This window comes from Pholis gunnellus, assembly GCF_910591455.1.
Source record: "Pholis gunnellus genome assembly, chromosome: 10".
Taxonomy (NCBI): Eukaryota; Metazoa; Chordata; class Actinopteri; order Perciformes; family Pholidae; genus Pholis; species Pholis gunnellus.
In genome coordinates this window covers 14869473-14878407 of record NC_136537.1, presented here as the reverse complement: position 1 = coordinate 14878407, position 8935 = coordinate 14869473, and positions in this window count along the sequence as shown.

Below are 8935 nucleotides of genomic sequence, written 5' to 3'. Positions count from 1 at the left end.
TAGCTCCTGAGGGTAGATTAGCTAAAGTGCTCTGAAACCGTAGAGAAAATAAAGATACATTTCAGAAAATCTATATAGTTATTTATGGTATCTGTCAATCACTACCTGACAACAGGCCGATCCAAATCCAAGCATTTCATAGTAACAGCAGGAGTTGGTCAAAATACAATTTTTATAGCAAGATACTAAGGCGCAGCAAATAACTACAAAACAGCTTTGTATACATGACTATGTTCCCATCGTTTTATACATAAGATTTCATGGATATATATGTTGTTAGATATTCATTTTGCCACTCTTACCTTTTCACTCATAGAGCCATGTGTTCAAAGTTAGTTAATCCAGACATGAAACTTCCAAAATTGCATACTATGCCCTACATACTTGTTATGTGTGCTATCGTTCAACATACTTTTGTGAGAAAAAACAGTAGAATATATCTTTTTGGAAGCACTGAAAAACAACGACCACATCACTTCTTGAGAGCCTCTTTGCCAGTTGAAGACACGTAACCATGGTCACCCGTGTCAATATGATGCGAAGAAACAATGATTTTTGAGAATCATGAAGTTTGAACTAATTTAAAACATATATTACGCCTAGCAAAGTTTAAACTTATTGACTTGTTATTGACGTTACAGAGCTTTCCGCCATTGTCTGTTATGAACGTTGTCATTACTAACGCATTGCATTGTGGGATATTCATGCCAGCATCGTGTCCAGTGGTTGAATATTTTGTAATAGATTGCGTACTATGGGTTTCATACTAAAGTTTCAGACATACCAAAAAATCCTGTTGTAGCGTACTAAATGGCATGTTAATATGAAATTTTGGAGGCAACCATAGCCTTCAAAAGTTGTTAGACTCATGAGAATCCTCCCACTGCTTCAGTGTTGGATATTCAAGAAACAGATTATCAACTTACAGCTAAGGTCTTGAGAGTCTGTATCTTGGTAACGTTTGAATCAATTTGACCGGAGTTTGTCCTGATGCACTCAGAGTGAATGTTAGTGCACTTAATGAACAAAACTATGTGAACACACAAAGCACATTTTGTATACACCAAAACATTAAAGTCTTTTCAAAACTGTGTGCATTGATATGCCCAGTTTTAGGCAGCAAAGCTAACATTAGGTTGAGGAAAAACATCACGGATGGGTTTAGAATAAGTAAAATTAAACGTAGTGTTAGTTTTGACAGGCCACTTAATCAACCTCAGCTCACATTCCAGCAACATCAGCTTATAGCCTCTCAAGCCATTCCAATCTGCCAATGGATCAGCTAAATCCCAACTATGCATTTAATTGGAAAATCCCATTCAGGACGTTTAAGCTGCTTTAGCCTGCTCACCCTTTCTCTGCAAGACGCTTGCAACCCGACTCCACCCCGGCTCCTCCTCTTGATGCTGTGTCTGACTTAGGCCATGATCACGCTTTCCATTTTAAAAAACGCATATCTTTTGCTACGTTGACACTGAGCGTCCACACTACGCCTGAGTTTTAGAGCAACGTTTAAAAACACTCCCGAGGACGGATACGTTTGAAAAATCTGGGGATACCTCCTAGTGTTGACGGGTAAAGTTTTAAAGTTTTAAAACGATGACATAGACCCCCGCATTGGCTACTTAATTGGATCTTCGCAGTCACAACGTGTCCTTCCCTGATTTGTCACACCTCTATCATGTGACCCTTATCCGGGAGAACACAAACAACAAAAGCCTTGATTATCGATCGACTACCAGGTTAATTTACATGGATAAGTCATCAAAGGCATTGCTGACCTTGTTGTGTATACTATCGGCTGTTGTGCAGTTAAATTTAGCATTTTATAATTCTACTACTGCCGACATGCGGAGGAAGCGGCTGTTATTGGAGCGATTATCCAGCGGCGTTTTCAGCCCTAAGGAGCGGACGTGAACTTGTATGTGTGCGGCGCAAGACAACAGCACACACCAGGCGTACAGGGAACAGGCTGTTAATTTAGCTTCAAATGTATACCATTATACTGCAACAACCTTTTGTATATATGTATGTGTATTTGTACAATAAGATAACGGTGAGGGCTGCATAGGATTGTTTTCTCGTGTGATCCAAACATTTCCAAAAACTCAACAGTATCTAAGAGTGTTGAAATGTGAAAAAAGATAGACTTAATCGTTCAAAAAATGATAAACATGTTTTTATCATAACAAATATTCTGCTTCAATCTATGTTTGTTACTGTTTAGCCTTTCAAAATCAACATTTTGTCAAAAACGGTTTGCTCTCCCGTTTGCTGCACATAAAAGGAGGAACCCACTGATGAGTTGAATTAATTAATTAATGAAAGTTGATTTCATAAATATTAAAAAAAACAACATAACAAATCTTTTTATTCAGATTGCGGATTTAGTTTTTTGGAGTGAGGTCACCATAAAATATGAGGACAGACATTCACAGCTTCATTCGTAAACCTCAATAGAAGTTTAAAATGTAAAAAAAGAAAAACAGCCGTAGTTAGTACTGCTTCATGCTTCATGTGTGGAAAGATGATGATCTGAGAGTTCTAAAGCAAAGTCGTTTCTGTTCTTTGTTTGAACAATTTTTTTTAACAACTGAGGGTAAATCTTCAGCACCAAGGACAATTCTGATGCCATTTATCATTTCCGTGGTATGGTTTGCAACAGACTGTTAATGGAGCTTCAAATGTACAGCACGGATGGATTATCCAGCAGTGAGTTTGTGTGTATGAAACATGGTAATACAGTTTGCATTTGTTAGTCCTGATTTGTACGTGGAAAACTTTGTCAACTTCAGAGTTCTGAGGTTTTCTTTTTTCTTGTTTGAACTTTTATTTGAATGACTGAGGGAACATCTTCTGTACCAAGGACAAATGGTTTGCAACAGGCGGTGAATGGAGCTTCAAATGTACACCACAGATTATCCTGCAATTAGTCTGTCTGCATAAAACCTGGTAATAAAGTTTGCATGAGTTAGTACTGCCTTGTGTTTAGTTTGGCTCATTTAGCGGGCAATCTAGTGGTTGGTTGTCACAATGATGCTAACTAACTAACTAACTAGATTTAACTGTAAAAAATGAACTACGTAACATCTGTCAGTTGTATACAATAAAAATCATTACATGAGGTTGTGGTCATTTCACGTATTTCTTTGAGATCATGTTGGATTTGCAGCCATAACAGCCTCCACTGTTGTGGAAATGAAGCTGCAGGTGGCTGCTTTCATCCAGGTATGAGAGCATTAGCACTGATGTTGGGCATTTCAACAAGGCCCGACTAGCAAACGTGTTCCAGTTAATCTCAAAGGTGTTCAGTAGGGATACGATCAGGGCTCTGAGCAGACCAGTTGGGCCTGCGCTGGAACTCATTTTGCACACTGGGACACTGCCATGTTGTTGCCAATCAATCAAAGGTATTGATGTAATGTGTGAACAGGCACCTCAATAGGGAAAAAGATGGCTTGTCCTCCAACGTTGGAGTAGATATGTACTGCGCTCACTCAAGACCCAGGTCAAGCTAGAGGGACAGTTTATGTCATCTAGAGTGCAAAGTTGGGAAACTGATGCCTGAATTAATTACTTGCTGTGTTGAAATTGGGATCTTGCCCGAGACAATAATACAGAAGCATGACTGGATGAATAGATGGATAAATGGTTGAATGAGCTGATTGATAAGTTCAGTAGTTGGAAGTTGATTGATATTGGTCATTCTTTATGCTGTGTCTTTTCTAACAGATTTTCTCTTTGTGGCGCTGGCACAGGCAGCCATGACAGATGAGGAAATCTGTTCTCTGTCAAGTCGTGGGATAATTTGTGCGCTGCAACGAGTTAGTCATAAACTAAAATGAAATCTAATCTGAGGCTCGTGGTAGTTTAACATAAAACCATCATGCTAAATGGTTATTTTTCTTCAACTATAATAGCATTCAAGCTTTCAAGCATAGACAAGTTCTCAGTTTTTTCCCAACATAATGCAGTCTGCTCCAAGCCTCAAGCTAAGGAGCATGAAGTCTCAAGAGTGCAAAAAAGATGTCTGCACACATTGTCTTTGCAGTGCCATGTCTTTGGCAAAGGGGCATCCACAGTTAACAAGGCTTGCCTTCAATTTTACTCATCAAACAATGGGTGTGTACACAGCCCATTCAAGGCAGGGAAAATGCAACACGACGTGACATGAACATCAAGCATTCGGCCATCTGGGGAGGAAGAGTGCCAAATAATGACTCCTTAGTGAATATGGAAGCACTATTCTTTTTCTCTCCTGTCACACCCTCAAAAATTGTTAATGAAGGAGAAATATGCGTGTATTGATCTTCCCATGTGTTCCTGTGACATTGGTCCAATTCTCCTGTCCTGTGTGAAAAGGGGAAAAAAAAAGCTACATGAAATTTTTAAAATAGAGGGTAAAAAAAAGGCTGCTAATTCAAAGACGTTGATTGATTTCAAACCCCTCCATCCACCCTTAACTCACTTCCATGACATATATTTTCCACTTGCTTTTGTTGCTAGCAGGGCCAGTTCCTGACCTCACAAAGGCTCCTCATTAAGATTGAAATCTTCACCACATAAAGTTTTATTTGAAATCAATGCAGTGACCTTCACCATGCAAAGGCAAACGCATTGTCAAACCCGTCCCGATTTGAGGCACTGTGTTAAACGAGTGTTGCATATCTTGATTAATAAGTCCTCCGTGAGCGATTCTGAGGAGGTTAAAACTTCATCATGTCCGTTTTTTCACTTTTAAGGACTCGTGTGTGTTCTTACAATAACAGGGGTGAGCAGTAGAAATGACCAAAAAGAGACAAAACAAGTTGAATGATTTAAAAAAAAAAATGACTCAATAAAAAAGGCACCAAGCAGGAGAAGTAAGAGTAACGTAAAAAACAGGGTTTGTATGAAAATATTTAAAGCTCAAAGTCTTTTCTGGACGACACAGAGTTATGTAGTCTTGGTCCAGCCACTCCTTTGAAAGGCCGCTCAACCCTCAGTCCAGTTCACGACAACTGCTAGCTTGCTTTCTCCTTCCTGCTACTACGCACTTGCGCCGCTGCCGTCGCCCATATAGAACTATGGTAACAGCCACCAGTTGGGAGACCACACTAGTACTTGTTCACCCATATTCTCACTTTGCCGCTCTCACACTCTGTCTGGACAACTTGTCCCAGCCGTCCAGACCGCGTGCGGCTCGCCTGGGTGAGTAGGCCTACAACTTGTGCGCAACTCCAGCTTCCTCGGACCAGCATCAGGTTCGGCTCTGCATCTGCGTTTGCCTGCTCAGTCTCTCTGTGTCTCTGCTTTCACTGTGTCTCTGATCTGTTTCCTCCGTGGCTCCGTTTTGAGATATAATGCATGCAACTCAAGACAAAGCAACCCAGAATATAACTACAATACAGTAAATAAAGACAGCAGCCCTTTGTAAAAGATCATTTTGATCAAAATAGTTTGCCAGTGATTAAAATCAGCAGTTTTCAGAGGGTTTTTATGTTTTTCCCAACTATTGTGCGAATGAATGAATGCACAAATGCACATGAATACAGGGTGGGACTTTACTCAGCTGAATGTACAGGATACAGCCAAGAAAGCCATTCTCGTCTGACAGTGTTGCCCCAGGCTCTGTTTCACAGTAGACAGATGGAAGGAAACATCACCACAGCATGTACAATCGCCTTCATCAAACAATACACAAAGGCTGTTTTAACAGTTACTTCTTGAAAAAGGGAAAGATTTCCAAGAAAGCAGAATTATGATTTAGGCATCCATCTTCAAAAGGAAACACTGTCAAGTTGATATCTGTTGATGTTCCGCATGTATTTTGGAGCATTTGTAATGTTTGTGTTTATTTTGAGCAAAAAGTGACAGACAAAAGTGAGTAGGTGAAACATTTGTTCTTCTTTTGCTCTGCAAATTGATCTTGCACTGCTACAGGAAGCAGATGTGTTATGTACATGAAAAAGAGCAGAACGGCATCACAATACTACTGTTTCGTTATTAATTTACATGTGTTGTCATTAGCTGCCACATTTCCACCCATGCTGTATCATACAATGATCACATTTAGTTTACAACACAACACGGAACACATTTCAGCACAAAGGCCCTATTTTGTCATTTTTCGTTCTTTCTTTTGGAACTGATGGTGCAATGGCTCACAATGACAAAACCACACAGAAGTCAATGCTTGTGCATGAAATTATTAGTTTTCAGACATGAACACACATTTGAATCAGCTCTCATTTAACAATAACCTATACCACACACACACACACACACACACACACACACACACACATACACACACACACACACATTAATTTGCCACTGGAACATTAGGCGAAGACATGTCAACTGACAATAATGGTGGTTCACAGTGCTGGCTGTAGTCTAATTGGTGTGTTGCGAATACATGTCACTCAATGCAAGACTCATTAGCCTCAAGAGTTGTGTGCCTTGTGATATATTCTGCCCCATATCGCTTTGGCCAGGCTTCAACTTCTGACAGGATCTTGTTGACAGTGGTCTTCTCTGCAAAAGAATTTAATGTCAACTTGAGGCTGATTGGTTGATTGAGACAGGGAGATGTTTAATGTTTCACACAATTAAAAGGGCACTTCGGCCATTTAAAGATCATGTGCAGTTCTCTGCTGATAATATAAAATTAGATTGGCAACCATACCCTTCTCTTAACGTGAACCTAGCTGGAAGAAAATGATGTCAGATCTCATTTAGGGTTTTTATAGTTAGGCATGCAATGGCAGGCCAAGGCGTGGGTTTTAGGTCCTATATGGCGTCACTCATTGGAGAGACACAATCAGTTACCTTAGGTGTCTTTTTAAGTAATTGACAAAACTCTTACAATGCTGTTCCTAGGAAGAGGGTTAAAATAGCACAGTGAGAAGTCAAAGTCTAGAAAAATTCAATTTCCCCTAAATCTAATCGCCACTGGATGTGATTTCTACAGTATACATCATATACGTTATAGAGACAAAGTATACAGTACATGAAGTAGATTTCTCAATGGTGGTTTTTGCCACCCAAGCAGAGTATATTTAAAAAAAAATAAGACTAAAATCTCAATATTTTTGTATGTGGAGACTTCCCATATTTTAAATGGTTGATCATTTAAAGCAATAGTCTGATACGGATGACCGTGTGATATCCTGGGATTTGTCGCTCTGCTTTTAGCTATTTTGCCTCTGACATGATAAGACTGTAATCGTCTTGGCTGAAGGCCTTTTCTTCTTCACTATTCTGCTCTCGACAAAACCACCGTCATGCATGCTGCATATTCATACTGTATGGAAAAGTTCAAATATTATTTCACTCCGGGTATCTTTTTTTTTGTCCATCTTGGGTTTCTACATCTTTTCTCTGAAATTCTACCTCTGTTGCCAATAAGGCAAAAGCAAATATTGAATTGTCCTTGCTCTGTCCACTCCATCTTCCTCAAATCTTTTCTTTCTCCAGAGATCCTTGAGAAAGTGGGAGAGAAAGAGACATACAGAAAGAAATGACACAATAAAGGAGTTTCAACTCGTGGTAAATCTCAGCGGTTCTTGAAAGTTGCCATGGATACAAATCCAGCCTGTATGGACAAGACAAAAAGAAGTTGTGTCAGGATGTCTCCAACTCTTCAAATGCTGCTGTATTTCTACATAATATTCTACAGACACTTTGCACTGCCAACTTTCTTAGTTCTTTCGTTTTTTTATTGCTGGACAGAGAACATTTACAATTTAGGCTCAAATACTTAAGTATAAAAAAAGAAAGAAAAAAAAAACATGGCAGCATTTACCGGAGTGATGAACAAAGATGTTGGTACAGCAGCTATTTAATTGTGGTCTCTTTGGACAACTTATGCTGTTTAAGCTGAAAGGATAATAAAAAAACACAGAATGGCATTGAATCAAGTAGGCAAAGAATCCATCCTTTCTCAAAAACGACCTTGCAATTTAGCTCTTCTACCCCTTCCTTCAGCCACCCCCTTGCCCAGCTGTGCCAGACTGATAAGATATATTAGTCAGTGTGTTCTTTCTTCCAATTATTTCTTCAACATGTGTGCATGACAAGTCATGGATTCGGCAACAGTAAGCATGACTGAAGGCAATGTTGAGAAAAAGGTATATTTGATCATATCTTAAAGAAACAAGAGTCCCTTCAGGGAACCATTTTGATTTAACATTGTGGGGAACGGTTGTTATATTTGATTGCTTGGACAGCAGACAAGTTAAAAGTGATGTCTTAAGTCTTAATGTCTTAAGTTAGCATTTTACGTTCATGCTCATTATCCCTTTAAAAGATAACAGTATGTCCCCTGATTCTGCTATAGCATGAGATGAGTAATAGCCGTTCCACTCTCCGACAATTCCAAACTAACTGTTGATGTTTTCAAACTCAACCTTGAACTGTGTAGTCTTTCAGACATGTCGCGCTGGAACTATTGAATAGAACAAGAATCCGTAGTAAACGTCAGTGACTGGACTATTAAAGCTAATCTTCTGCTTTGGTTAAGATGCTACAACATTATAACCAAGGATTTATTGCCATGAATAATCAATCAAGGGTAAAACAGTAATCTCCACCAGCGTCAGACAGGTTTTACACACATAAATAGCTATATTTCAGGTTGGTGAATAATAACAGCCCACTGATGCATCCTATAGGATTTGACACATGTAGATTTTCGTATTGGAAATGCCAAAAGTTTCCTCTGAAAGTTATTTTTTTAAATATAAAAAAAAGCCATATGCATGAGGAATTTTGAGCCTTCTGACAGATACTACTGGTTTTTGGCTGTTAAAAAGGGGTCTGGGAAACATCCTCAGAGACTAACAGCAGAATTAAGAAAACACATATTGTTTGCTGTATGCTGTGTTTTCTCACTGGATGAATAAAGATGGCTCTGCAATTTCCCAGCAGTCACTTTTAGAGTAAAATATTC